Genomic DNA, 14398 nt, shown 5'->3' with positions numbered 1-14398 from the left:
AATCCTAATCTCGAAATACGCCAACCCAACAAGTACCTTCGGAGACACCTGTAGAGTACCTTTATAATCACCCAGTTACGTTGTGACGTTTGGTAGCACACAAAGTGTTCCTTTGGTAAACGGGAGTTGCATAATCTCATAGTCATAGGAACATGTATAAGTCATGAAGAAAGCAATATCAACATACTAAACGATCGAGTGCTAAGCTAACGGAATGGGTCAAGTCAATCACATCATTCTCCTAATGATGTGATCCCGTTAATCAAATGACAACCCATGTCTATGGCTAGGAAACATAACCATCTTTGATCAACGAGCTAGTCAAGTAGAGGCATACTAGTGACACTCTGTTTGTCTATGTATTCACACAAGTATTATGTTTCCGGTTAATACAATTCTAGCATGAATAATAAACATTTATCATGATATAAGGAAATAAATAATAACTTTATTATTGCCTCTAGGGCATATTTCCTTCAGTCTCCCACTTGCACTAGAGTCAATAATCTAGATTACACAGTAATGATTCTAACACCCATGGAGTCTTGGTGCTGATCATGTTTTGCTCGTGGAAGAGGCTTAGTCAATGGGTCTGCAACATTCAGATCCGTATGTATCTTGCAAATTTCTATGTCTCCCACCTAGACTAGATCCCGGATGGAATTGAAGCCTCTCTTGATGTTCTTGGTTCTCCTGTGAAATCTGGATTCCTTCGCCAAGGCAATTGCTCCAGTATTGTCACAAAAGATTTTCATTGGACCCGATGCACTAGGTATGACACCTAGATCGGATATGAACTCCTTCATCCAGACTCCTTCATTTGCTGCTTCTGAAGCAGCTATGTACTCCACTTCACACGTAGATCCCGCCACGACGCTTTGTTTAGAACTACACCAACTGACAGCTCCACCGTTCAATGTAAACACGTATCCGGTTTGCGATTTAGAATCGTTCGGATCAGTGTCAAAGCTTGCATCAACGTAACCATTTACAATGAGGTCTTTGTCACCTCCATAAACGAGAAACATATCCTTCGTCCTTTTCAGGTATTTTAGGATGTTCTTGACCGCTGTCCAGTGATCCACTCCTGGATTACTTTGGTACCTCCCTGCTAGACTTATAGCAAGGCACACATCAGGTCTGGTACACAGCATTGCATACATGATAGAGCCTATGGCTGAAGCATAGGGAACTTCTGTCATATTTTCTCTATCTTCTGCAGTGGTCGGGCATTGAGTCTTACTCAACTTCACACCTTGTAACACAGACAAGAACCCTTTCTTTGCTTGATCCATTTTGAACTTCTTCAGAACTTTGTCAAGGTATGTGCTTTGTGAAGGTCCAATTAAGCGTCTTGATCTATCTCTATAGATCTTGATGCCCAATATATAAGCAGCTTCACCGAGGTCCTTCATCGAAAAACTCTTATTCAAGTATCCCTTTATGCTATCCAGAAATTCTATATCATTTTCAATCAACAATATGTCATCCACATATAATATCAGAAATGCTACAGAGCTCCCACTCACTTTCTTGTAAATACAGGCTTCTCCAAAAGTCTGTATAAAACCAAATGCTTTGATCACACTATCAAAGCATTTATTCCAACTCCGAGAGGGTTGCACCAGTCCATAAATGGATCGCTGGAGCTTGCACACTTTGTTAGCTCCCTTTGGATCGACAAAACCTTCTGGCTGCATCATATACAACTCTTCTTCCAGAAATCCATTCAGGAATGCAGTTTTGACATCCATTTGCCAAATTTCATAATCATAAAATGCGGCAATTGCTAACATGATTCGGACAGACTTAAGCATCGCTACGGGTGAGAAAGTCTCATCGTAGTCAATCCCTTGAACTTGTCGAAAACCTTTCGCAACAAGTCGAGCTTTATAGACAGTAACATTACCGTCAGCGTCAGTCTTCTTCTTGAAGATCCATTTATTCTCAATGGCTTGCCGATCATCGGGCAAGTCAACCAAAGTCCACACTTTGTTCTCATACATGGATCCCATCTTAGATTTCATGGCCTCAAGCCATTTTGCGGAATCTGGGCTCACCATCGCTTCTTCATAGTTCGTAGGTTCGTCATGGTCTAGTAACATAACCTCCAGAACAGGATTACCATACCACTCTGGTGCGGATCTTACTCTGTTTGACCTACGAGGTTCAGTAACAACTTGATCTGAAGTTCCATGATCATCATCATTAACTTCCTCACTAATTGGTGTAGACGTCACAGGAACCGGTTTCTGTGATGAACTACTTTCCAATAAGGGAGCAGGTACAGTTACCTCATCAAGTTCTACTTTCCTCCCACTCACTTCTTTCGAGAGAAACTCCTTCTCTAGAAAGGATCCATTCTTAGCAACGAATGTCTTGCCTTCGGATCTGTGATAGAAGGTGTACCCAACAGTCTCCTTTGGGTACCCTATGAAGACACATTTCTCCGATTTGGGTTCGAGCTTATCAGGTTGAAGCTTTTTCACATAAGCCTCGCAGCCCCAAACTTTAAGAAACGACAACTTTGGTTTCTTGCCAAACCACAGTTCATAAGGCATCGTCTCAACGGATTTCGATGGTGCCCTATTTAACGTGAATGCAGCCGTCTCTAAAGCATAACCCCAAAATGATAGCGGTAAATCAGTAAGAGACATCATAGATCGCACCATATCTAGTAAAGTATGATTACGACATTCGGACACACCATTACGCTGTGGTGTTCCGGGTGGCGTGAGTTGCGAAACTATTCCGCATTGTTTCAAATGTAGACCAAAATCATAATTCAAATATTCTCCTCCATGATCAGATCGCAGAAACTTTATTTTCTTGTTACGATGATTTTCAACTTCACTCTAAAATTCTTTGAACTTTTCAAATGTTTCAGACTTACGTTTCATTAAGTAGATATACCCATATCTGCTCAAATCATCTGTGAAGGTGAGAAAATAATGATATCCGCCACGAGCCTCAACATTCATAGGACCACATACATCTGTATGTATGATTTCCAACAAATCTGTTGCTCTCTCCATAGTACCGGAGAACGGCGTTTTAGTCATCTTGCCCATGAGGCACGGTTCGCAAGTACCAAGTGATTCATAATCAAGTGGTTCCAAAAGTCCATCAGTATGGAGTTTCTTCATGCGCTTTACACCGATATGACCTAAACGGCAGTGCCACAAATAAGTTGCACTATCATTATCAACTCTGCATCTTTTGGCTTCAACATTATGAATATGTGTATCACTACTATCGAGATTCATCAAAAATAGAACACTCTTCAAGGGTGCATGACCATAAAAGATATTACTCATATAAATAGAACAACCATTATTCTCAGATTTAAATGAATAACCGTCTCGCATCAAACAAGATCCAGATATAATGTTCATGCTCAACGCTGGCACCAAATAACAATTATTTAGGTCTAATACTAATCCCGAAGGTAGATGTAGAGGTAGCGTGCCGATGGCGATCACATCGACTTTGGAACCGTTTCCCACGCGCATCGTCACCTCGTCCTTAGCCAGTGTCCGCTTAATCTGTAGTCCCTATTTCGAGTTGCAAATATTAGTAACAGAACCAGTATCAAATACCCAGGTGCTACTGCGAGCTCTGTTAAGGTACACACCAATAACATGTATATCACATATACCTTTGTTCACCTTGCCATCCTTCTTATCCGCCAAATACTTGGGGCAGTTCCGCTTCCAGTGACCAGTCTGCTTGCAGTAGAAGCACTCAGTCTCAGGCTTAGGTCCAGACTTGGGTTTCTTCTCTTGAGCAGCAACTTGTTTGCTGTTCTTCTTGAAGTTCCCCTTGTTCTTCCCTTTGCCCTTTTTCTTGAAACTGGTGGTCTTATTGACCATCAACACTTGATGCTCCTTCTTGATTTCTACCTCCGCAGCCTTTAGCATTGCGAAGAGCTTGGGAATCGTCTTATCCATCCCTTGCATGTTATAGTTCATCACGAAGCTCTTGTAGCTTGGTGGCAGTGATTGAAGAATTCTATCAATGATGCTATCATCCGGAAGATTAACTCCCAGTTGAATCAAGTGATTATTATACCCAGACATTTTGAGTATATGCTCACTGACAGAACTATTCTCCTCCGTCTTGTAGCTGTAGAACTTATTGGAGACTTCATATCTCTCAATCCGGGCATTTGCTTGAAATATTAACTTCAACTCCTGGAACATCTCATATGCTCCATGATGTTCAAAACGTCGTTGAAGTCCCGGTTCTAAGCCGTAAAGCATGGCGCACTGAACTATCGAGTAGTCATCAACTTTGCTCCGCCAGACGTTCATAACATCTGGTGTTACTCCTGCAGCAGGTTTGGCACCTAGCGGTGCTTCCAGGACGTAATTCTTCTGTGCAGCAATGAGGATAATCCTCAAGTTACGGACCCAGTCTGTGTAATTGCTACCATCATCTTTCAACTTTGCTTTCTCAAGGAACGCATTAAAATTCAACGGAACAACAGCACGGGCCATCTATCTACAATCAACATAGACAAGCAAGATACTATCAGGTACTAAGTTCATGATAAATTTAAGTTCAATTAATCATATTACTTAAGAACTCCCACTTAGATAGACATCCCTCTAATCCTCTAAGCGATCACGTGATCCAAATCAACTAAACCATAACAGATCATCACGTGAAATGGAGTAGCTTTCAATGGTGAACATCATTATGTTGATCATATCTACTATATGATTCACGCTCGACCTTTCGGTCTCAGTGTTCCGAGGCCATATCTGCATATGCTAGGCTCGTCAAGTTTAACCTGAGTATTCTGTGTGTGCAAAACTGGCTTGCACCCGTTGTAGATGGACGTAGAGCTTATCACACCCGATCATCACGTGGTGTCTAGGCACGACGAACTTTGGCAACGGTGCATACTCAGGGAGAACACTTTTATCTTGAAATTTAGTGAGAGATCATCTTATAATGCTACCGTCAATCAAAGCAAGATAAGATGCATAAAAGATAAACATCACATGCAATCAATATAAGTGATATGATACGGCCATCATCATCTTGTGCTTGTGATCTCCATCTCCGAAGCACCGTCATGATCACCATCGTCACCGGCGCGACACCTTGATCTCCATTGTAGCATCGTTGTCGTCTCGCCAACTATTGCTTCTACGACTATCGCTACCGCTTAGTGATAAAGTAAAGCAATTACAGGGCGATTGCATTGCATACAATAAAGCGACAACCATATGGCTCCTGCCAGTTGCCGATAACTCGGTTACAAAACATGATCATCTCATACAATAAAATATAGCATGACGTCTTGACCATATCACATCACAACATGCCCCGCAAAAACAAGTTAGACGTCCTCTACTTTGTTGTTGCAAGTTTTACGTGGCTGCTATGGGCTGAGCAAGAACCGTTCTTACCTACGCATCAAAACCACAACGATAGTTTGTCAAGTTAGTGCTGTTTTAACCTTCTCAAGGACCGGGTGTAGCCACACTCGGTTCAACTAAAGTTGGAGAAACTGACACCCGCCAGCCACCTGTGTGCAAAGCACGTCGGTAGAACCAGTCTCGCGTAAGCGTACGCGTAATGTCGGTCCGGGCCGCTTCATCCAACAATACCGCCGAACCAAAGTATGACATGCTGGTAAGCAGTATGACTTGTATCGCCCACAACTCACTTGTGTTCTACTCGTGCATATAACATCTACGCATAAACCTGGCTCGGATGCCACTGTTGGGGAACGTAGTAATTTCAAAAAATTTCCTACGCACGCGCAAGATCATGGTGATGCATAGCAACGAGAGGGGAGAGTGTTGTCTACGTACCCTCATAGACCGAAAGAGGAAGCGTTAGCAGAACGCGGTTGACGTAGTCGTACATCTTCACGATCCGACCGATCAAGTACCGAACGCACGACACCTCCGAGTTCAGCACACGTTCAGCCCGATGACGTCCCTCAAACTCCGATCCAGCCGAGTGTTGAGGGAGAGTTTCGTCAGCACAACGGCGTGGTGACGATGATGATGTTCTACCGACGCAGGGCTTCTCCTAAGCACCTTTATTGTATTATCGAGGTGGACTATGGTGGAGGGGGCACCACACACGGCTAAAAGATCAAACGACCAATTGTCGTGTCTCTAGGGTGCCCCCTGCCCCCGTATATAAAGGAGCAAGGGAAGAGGTGCGGCCGGCCAGGACGGGGGGCGCCAGGAGGAGTCCTACACCCACCGGGAGTAGGACTCCCTCCCTTTTCCTTGTTGGAATAGGAGAAGAGGGGGAAAGAGGTGGAGGAGAAGAAGGAAAGGGGGGCGCCGCCCCCCTCTCCTTGTCCTATTCGGACTAGGGGGGAGGGGCGCGCGGCCCTTGCCCTGGCCGCCTCTCCTCTTCTCCACTAAGGCCCACTATGGCCCATTAACCCCCGGGGGGTTCCGGTAACCCCTCCAGTACTCCGGTAACATCCCGATTTCACCCGGAACACTTCTGATATCCAAACATAGGCTTCCAATATATCAATCTTCATGTCTCGACCATTTCGAGACTCCTCATCATGTCCGTGATCACATCCGGGACTCCGAACAACCTTCGGTACATCAAAACATATAAACTCATAGTATAACTGTCGTCGTAACTTTAAGCGTGCGGACCCTACGGGTTCGAGAACTATGTAGACATGACCGAGACACGTCTCCGGTCAATAACCAATAGCGGAACCTGGATGCTCATATTGGCTCCCACATATTCTACGAAGATATTTATCGGTCAGACCGCATAACAACATACGTTGTTCCCTTTGTCATCGGTATGTTACTTGCCCGAGATTCGATCGTCGGTATCTCAATACCTAGTTCAATCTCGTTACCGGCAAGTCTCTTTACTCGTTCCGTAATACATCATCCCGCAACTAACTCATTAGTTGCAATGCTTGCAAGGCTTAAGTGATGTGCATTACCGAGTGGGCCCAGAGATATCTCTCCGACAATCGGAGTGACAAATCCTAATCTCGAAATACGCCAACCCAACAAGTACCTTCGGAGACACCTGTAGAGTACCTTTATAATCACCCAGTTACGTTGTGACGTTTGGTAGCACACAAAGTGTTCCTCTGGTAAACGGGAGTTGCATAATCTCATAGTCATAGGAACATGTATAAGTCATGAAGAAAGCAATAGCAACATACTAAACGATCGAGTGCTAAGCTAACGGAATGGGTCAAGTCAATCACATCATTCTCCTAATGATGTGATCCCGTTAATCAAATGACAACCCATGTCTATGGCTAGGAAACATAACCATCTTTGATCAATGAGCTAGTCAAGTAGAGGCATACTAGTGACACTCTGTTTGTCTATGTATTCACACAAGTATTATGTTTCCGGTTAATACAATTCTAGCATGAATAATAAACATTTATCATGATATAAGGAAATAAATAATAACTTTATTATTGCCTCTAGGGCATATTTCCTTCACCAACATGCTTTTAAAATGGTTGTGATGTAGTATGATAGGATGGTATCCTCCTTTGAATGGTTCAAGTGGCTTGACTTGGCACATGTTCACGCATGTAGTTGAAACAAAATCAACATAGCCTCCATGATATTTATGTTCATGGTGATTTATATCCTACTCATGCTTGCACTCAATGTTGGTTAATCTCAATGCATGTTTATGATTGTTGTCGCTCTCTAGTTGGTCGCTCCTTACTTTTGCTAGCCTTCACTTGTACTAAGCGGGAATGCTGCTTGTGCATCCACTTCCATAAACCCAAAGTTGTTCCACATGAGTCCACCATACCTACCTATATGCGGTATTTACCTGCCGTTCCAAGTAAATTTGCATGTGCCAAACTCTAAACCTTCAAATAATAATCTATTTTGTATGCCTGAATCGCTCATATAGCGATTGGGTGCTGTCAGTATCTTCCATGTTAGGTAGGTTATTCTCACGATGAGTGTTTATTCACTTGTCATTCACGAGAAAGTGGCTGGTAATCGGGATGCCCAGTTCCATGCTAAAAATCAAATTAAAATATAACTTCAAACAAAACTCCCCCAGGACTGTTGTTGGTATGGACGGTACCCGTTGTTTTGAACCAGCTGTGGAGTGTGATTGTTGGTGGAGGGGGAGTAAAAACTTTACCATTCTGTTTCGGAACCGCTTATAATGTATCTAGCATGGAAGATAGTGAGATCTCTTAGTTGTTATGTTGACAATGAAAGCATACTGCTCAAAATTATATTCATCTATGTTTTAAAAGCTCGAGCTCTGGCACCTCTGCAAATCCCTGCTTCCCTCTATGAAGGGTCTTTCTATTTACTTTTATTGCTGAGTCATCATCCTCTTATAAAAAGCACCAGTTAGAGAACACCACTGTCATTTGTATGCTTTGTTATTAATTAATATTGAGTATGAGTGTGACTGGATCTCTTTTACCATGAATTACAATGTCTAGTCAGTCCTTGATCCTCAAGGGTGCTCTGCATTTTTGTTTTCCGGTCTCAGAAAGGGCTAGCGAGATACCATTTTGTCATATCATATCATGATTGTTTTGAAGAAGTGTTGTCATCCGAGATTTATTATTATTGCTCGCTAGTTGATTATGCCATTGATATGAGTAATGTGAGACCTAAATGTTATTGTGAATATGGTTAGTTCATAATCTTTGCTGAAAACCTGAATGCCGGCTAGACATATTTGCAACAACATGATCAAACAGAGTTTGTAATTTTTTTTCTTTATCACTTTTAGTTTGTCAACTGCATTGCTTGAGGACAAGCAATGGGTTATGAAAGTGCTAGTTATCTACTAGAGGTGGGGTGAATAGGCGATTTTTATGGAAGTCTTCAAAACACGAGGTCTTTGAAGGCAAACAATCAAAATGAACCTATATCATATGCAGCGGAAGATAAACTACTCTAGACTGACCATAGTCAAGTAAGCATAGTAATGAAAGCACGAGGACAAATAGCAAGTAGGTAGTACATATCGAAATGGAAGACAGAATGAAGCCAAATAGGTAATAGTCTTCACATAGTGAAGTCAAATAGATCAGGTAAGTAAGCAATGACTTCACGAAGACAAAATGAAATGTAAAGGAGGTGGGGATTAGTACTAGTAGCTTGGTGAAGACAATGATTTTGTAGACCAGTTCCAGTTGCTCTGGCAACTGTACGTCTGGTTAGGGAGGCTAAGATTGAACTCAGAAGACCATGTCTTCACCTTATTCCCCTTGAGCTAAGGACACCCAGTCCTCGCCCAATCACTCGAGTAAGTCTTCAAGGTAGACTTCCAAACCTTCACAGACTCCGTTTACCAGCAATCCACAATGGCTCTTGGATCCTCAGAACGTGACGCCTAACAGGCTGGAGGATACACAGTCCTCAAGTGTAACAAGTCTTCAGGTCACGCGGATAGAAAGACTTCAGTGATGCCTAACACTCTTCTTTGGCGCTAGGTCTTTTGGGCTTTTTCCTCGCAAGGATCTCTCTCTCAAAGGCTTCGGAGGCGGGTTGCTCTAAAACGACAAAAGCCGTGCACTAACTCTGAGCAGCCACCAATTTATGGTGGAAGGGGTGGGCTATTTATAGCCAGCAGGCAACCCAACATGATATGTCCGAAATGACCCTGGGTCACTAAGGAAACGACATGTGTCCAACGGTCGGATTTCAAACACACGCGGCAACTTGGCTTGGGCTACAAGCAAAGCTGACTCATCCAACTCTGGATAAGATTTTCTCTCATTGTCTTCACTCGAAGACATAGGATTTGGGTTGAGCATCACATCAGTCTTCTGACTTTGTTCACTTGGACCCCACTTAACAGTTCGGTGGTTCCTATGACTCAATAAAGAAGAAAAGGAAACTACGAAAGAAACTATGTCTTCGCACTCCATAGTCTTCAAGTGAATGTCTTCACACGTCATTATCTTCAACGTGAATGTCTTCACAAACCACCATTGTCTTCAATGTCTTCATACATTTTTAGGGGGGATCTCTGGTAGGTAAACCGAATCAATGAGGGACTACTACCTGTGTTATCCTACAATTCTCAGAAACACATTAGTCCCTCAACCACGTTTGTCGTCAATACTCCAAAACCAACTAGGGGTGGCACTAGATGCACTTACAGGTTAAGCTTGGGGGAGTTGATACGTCTCCACCGTATCTACTTTTCCAAACTCTTTTGCCATTGTTTTGGACTCTAATTTAAATGATTTGAATGGAACTAACCTGGACTGACGCTATTTTCAGCAGAATTGCCATGGTGTTATTTTTGTGCAGAAATAAAAGTTCTCGGAATGACCTGAAAATTTTCGGGGAATATTTTTGGAATATATAAAAAATACTGGCGAAAGAATCAACCAAAGGGGGTCCACCCATTGGCCACAAGCCTGGGGGACGCCCCCCTGGGGCGCGCCCTGGTGACTTGTGGACCCCCTGGACCTCGTCCGACCCTAACTCCAACTCTATATATTCACATCCGGAGAGAAAAAAATCAGAGAGAAGGGTTCTTCACGTTTTACGATACGGAACTGCCGCCGCCTCTCGTTCTTCATTGGGAGGGCTGATCTGGAGTCTGTTCTGGGCTCCGGAGAGGGGGATTCATCGCCATCATCATCACTAACCTTCCTCCATCACCAATTTCATGATGCTCACCGCCGTGCGTGAGTAATTCCATCGTAGGATTGTTGTACGGTGATGGGTTGGATGAGTCATGTAATCGAGTTAGTTTTGTTAGGGTTTGATCCCTAGTATCCACTATGTTCTGAGATTGATGTTGCTATGACTTTGCTATTCTTAATGCTTGTCACTAGGGCCCGAGTGCCATGATTTCAGATCTGAACCTATTATGTTTTCATGAATATATTTGTGTTCTTAATCCTATCTTGCAAGTTGTAGACACCTATTATGAGTTATGATCCGCATACCCCAAGGTGACAATAATTGGGATTCTTTCCGGTGATTACCGTAGTTTGAGAAGTTCATGTATTTACTAAGTGCTAATGCTTTGGTCCGGTTCTCTATTGAAAGGAGGCCTTAATATCCCTTAGTTTCCATTAGGACCCCGCTGCCACGGGAGGGTCGGACAAAAGATGTCATGCAAGTTCTTTTCCATAAGCACGTATGACTATATACGGAATACATGCCTACATTATATTGATGAATTGGAGCTTGTTCTGTGTCACCCAAGATTATGACTGCTACCACTACTGGAGGCATTTTGCCGTCTGCCAACTCTTTGCCGTCTGCCAGCTGACGGAAAAGAAAGTGCTGATGGCAAAAAGGGTATTTGCCGTCAGCCAGCTGACAGCAAAGAGCTAAAAGGCAGACGGCAAAAAGCCAGGTGGGCCCCACAGGGCACGGCGTGGCTAGGTCAGCTTCTTTGCCGTCCGCTAGCGGACGGCAAAGAGGTGACTACTTTGCCGACTGCTTGCCGACGAAAATGTTCCTCCTTTGCCGTCCGCTAGCGGACGGCAAAGAGGAGACATGGGCCAGCCCTGACGGTCGCCCTCTTTGCTGTCTGCTAGCAGACGGCAAAGAAGGCCCACTTAACAGGCGGCACCGTCTCCCTCTCTCTCTCTCTCTCTCTTCTCTCTCCCATGTGCCCGCTTCTCTCCTCTGTCGCCACCGCCGGCCAGCCCCGCCGCCCTCCAGCCCTCCCGCCCCCCGCCAATAGGATCCAGGCCGCGGCGGCCACGCCTCCGCGCCCCGTCGCCGGAGAGACCTGCGCCGGCCTGCCCCGGTGCCGGACCCCTCCCCGCGGCCCTTGCGCCGCCCGGCCGCCGTCCAGCTCTCCCCCCTCGCGCCAACAGGAGCCAGGCCGCGGCGGCCGCCCCGTCGCCGGAGAGGCCTGTGCCGGCCCGCCCTGGTGCCGGACCCCTCCCCGCGGCCCCTGCGCTGCCCCGCCCCGCTGCCGGACTCCTCCCCGCAGCCCCTGCGCCGCCCCGCCCCACCGGCCGACCTCGCCGGAGCAAGCAAGTTAGTCTTTTTTTCTTCTGTTTTTCCTATTTTTTGTTTTGTTTTTTCCTATTTTGTTTTAGGTTAGTGCTAGGTTTAGGTTTAGTTTTGAGTTTTTAGGTTTAGGTTTAGGCTTAGATAAATAGAAGAGGAAGAAGAAAGATGAAAAAAAGTAGAAGAAGAAGAAAGAAGAAGAAGAAGAAAAGAAGAAGAAGAGGAAAAAGGAGAAGAGGAGGAAGAAGAAGAAGACACCCCGACACCCTGACACCCCGACCCCGACACCCCGACACCCTGACACCACACCCCGACCCACACCCCGACCCCGACCCCGACACCCTGACACCCCAACCCCGACACGACACCCCGACACCCCGACCCCGATACCCTGACACCCTGACACCACACCCCGACCCCGACCCCGACCACCAACACCCCAACACCCCGACCACCAAAACCCGACCCCGGCCCCGACCACCGACACCCCGACCCCCGACACCCTGACACCACACCCCGACACCCTGACACTACACCCCGACCCAGACCCCAACACCCTGACACCCCGATCGACCCCGACACCCTGACACGACACCCCGACCCCGACCCCGACTCCGACGGGGTCATATATTTGTGAATTATGAGTTAGGTCGTATATTTTTTGATTTTGTTATGCAAAACATAATATATATTTGTGTTGATCGGGTGGATTTAAATGTGCAGTTGTTTCGTCGCTGCGAGGGTGTGGTGTTTGACGACCTCCCCGTGCGTTCGACGAGCTCCGCCCCTGGTGAGCACAAATGACATCTCCTCCTCCCCCCTTCATTTGCTCTGTTCCGGTCTTCGTGCCAATGAAACTTGGTAGCTATAGGTGTCAATCATCAGTATGCGTAACCACTATGCGTCTCCCGTTCGAAAGGGTTACATCTATAAATATGCATGCATTTGCATATTTATAATCGTGATTCTTTCGAATTGTCCAACGTTATCCATGGACAGCCCGAGTATGTGTAGATTGGGTTCGTTTTCCCATATGCTCTGCTCCGGATCCGATGCAGAATTTCGTCAGTGCCTCCCTATTGTTCTCCGGGTACACATCCTCTCTGCTTATTGCCGAGACGTGTATCAGGAGAACAACGGGGAGGTGCTGCCGAAATTTTGCGTCGGATCCGGAGCAGATCATGGGAAAACGAACCCAATCTACACATACTCGGGTGGGATTAGGACCTATCTTTACCTATTAGCGTGTAGGTTGCATGGACGTAATAAAACTGGCAAACTCCATTAACTGATGGATATGGTTTGCTTAATTATGTATATATTTCTTGTGTGTCCAGTAGGAAGTCAATATGAGTGATCGTGCGTGGATGTACACCGGTTACACTAGTCAGGAAGTTTGGACCGAAGAATGGCTAAGAAAAACCAAGGTTTGCTAAAGCCGCATTTGCAAATGGCCAGAAATTAAGCTGGTGCCCCTGTGTCTGGTGCGACAACTATAATAAGAGGGACGAGCTTGAAATGAGTAAACACATGTAGAAGTTTGGTTTTACGCCTGGTTACACGGTCTGGACATTTCATGGTGAGTCTGCCCAACGTGCCAGAGCCGAGCTGGTTCGTCGTCGCACCGACGAGCATGGTACCGGGATGGAAGACATGGTGCAAGACTTTGACGATGCTCGGGACTCGACGAGGAGATGGAGGAATCTGCAAAGGCCTTCACTGAAATGTTGGAGTCCTCAAAACATCCTCTCCAGGAGCACACTGAGCTTTGTCAGCTGGATGCCATCTCACAAATAATGGCTTTGAAGGCTCAATTCAACTTGGGTAGAGAATGCTACGACGCGATGATGATAGTCTTCGGACGATTTCTACCCAAAGGCCATGTGCTACCTGCAGACCTGTACCAGTCAGACAAAATCCTCCGTGCTCTTAAGATGCCCTATGAGAAGATACATGCATGTGAGAAAGGATGTGTCTTATTTAGGCTTCAGTATGAGGACTTGAACTATTGTCCCATTTGCAAGTCTTCCAGGTATGTTGTGGTAGACAACGGTATGGGTGAGAAGACGCAGACCAAAATACCCGTTAATGTTCTTCGGTATATGCCAATCGTACCAAGACTTCAACATCTTTTCATGGTCAAAGAGACGGCCAGGCAGATGACATGGCACAAAACGGGCAAAAGAACCAAACTAGATGCAGATGGGAATGTGATGATGGTGCACACATCGGATGGTGAAGCGTGGAAGCGCTTCGATGCATTACATAAGGAAAAAACAGCAGATCCAAGGCATCCTCGAGTCGCCGTCAGCACGGATGGGTTCAGTGTGTTTGGTCAGACGGCAGCCCAATACAGTTGTTGGCCCGTGTTTGTCATTCCACTCAATCTCCCCCCGGGCAGATTATGCAAAGAAAGAACATTTTCCTGACGTTGATAATTCCAG

This window comes from Aegilops tauschii, chromosome 3 (genome assembly GCF_002575655.3).
Source record: "Aegilops tauschii subsp. strangulata cultivar AL8/78 chromosome 3, Aet v6.0, whole genome shotgun sequence".
Classification (NCBI taxonomy): domain Eukaryota; kingdom Viridiplantae; phylum Streptophyta; class Magnoliopsida; order Poales; family Poaceae; genus Aegilops; species Aegilops tauschii.
Note: the sequence above shows the minus strand (reverse complement) of the source record.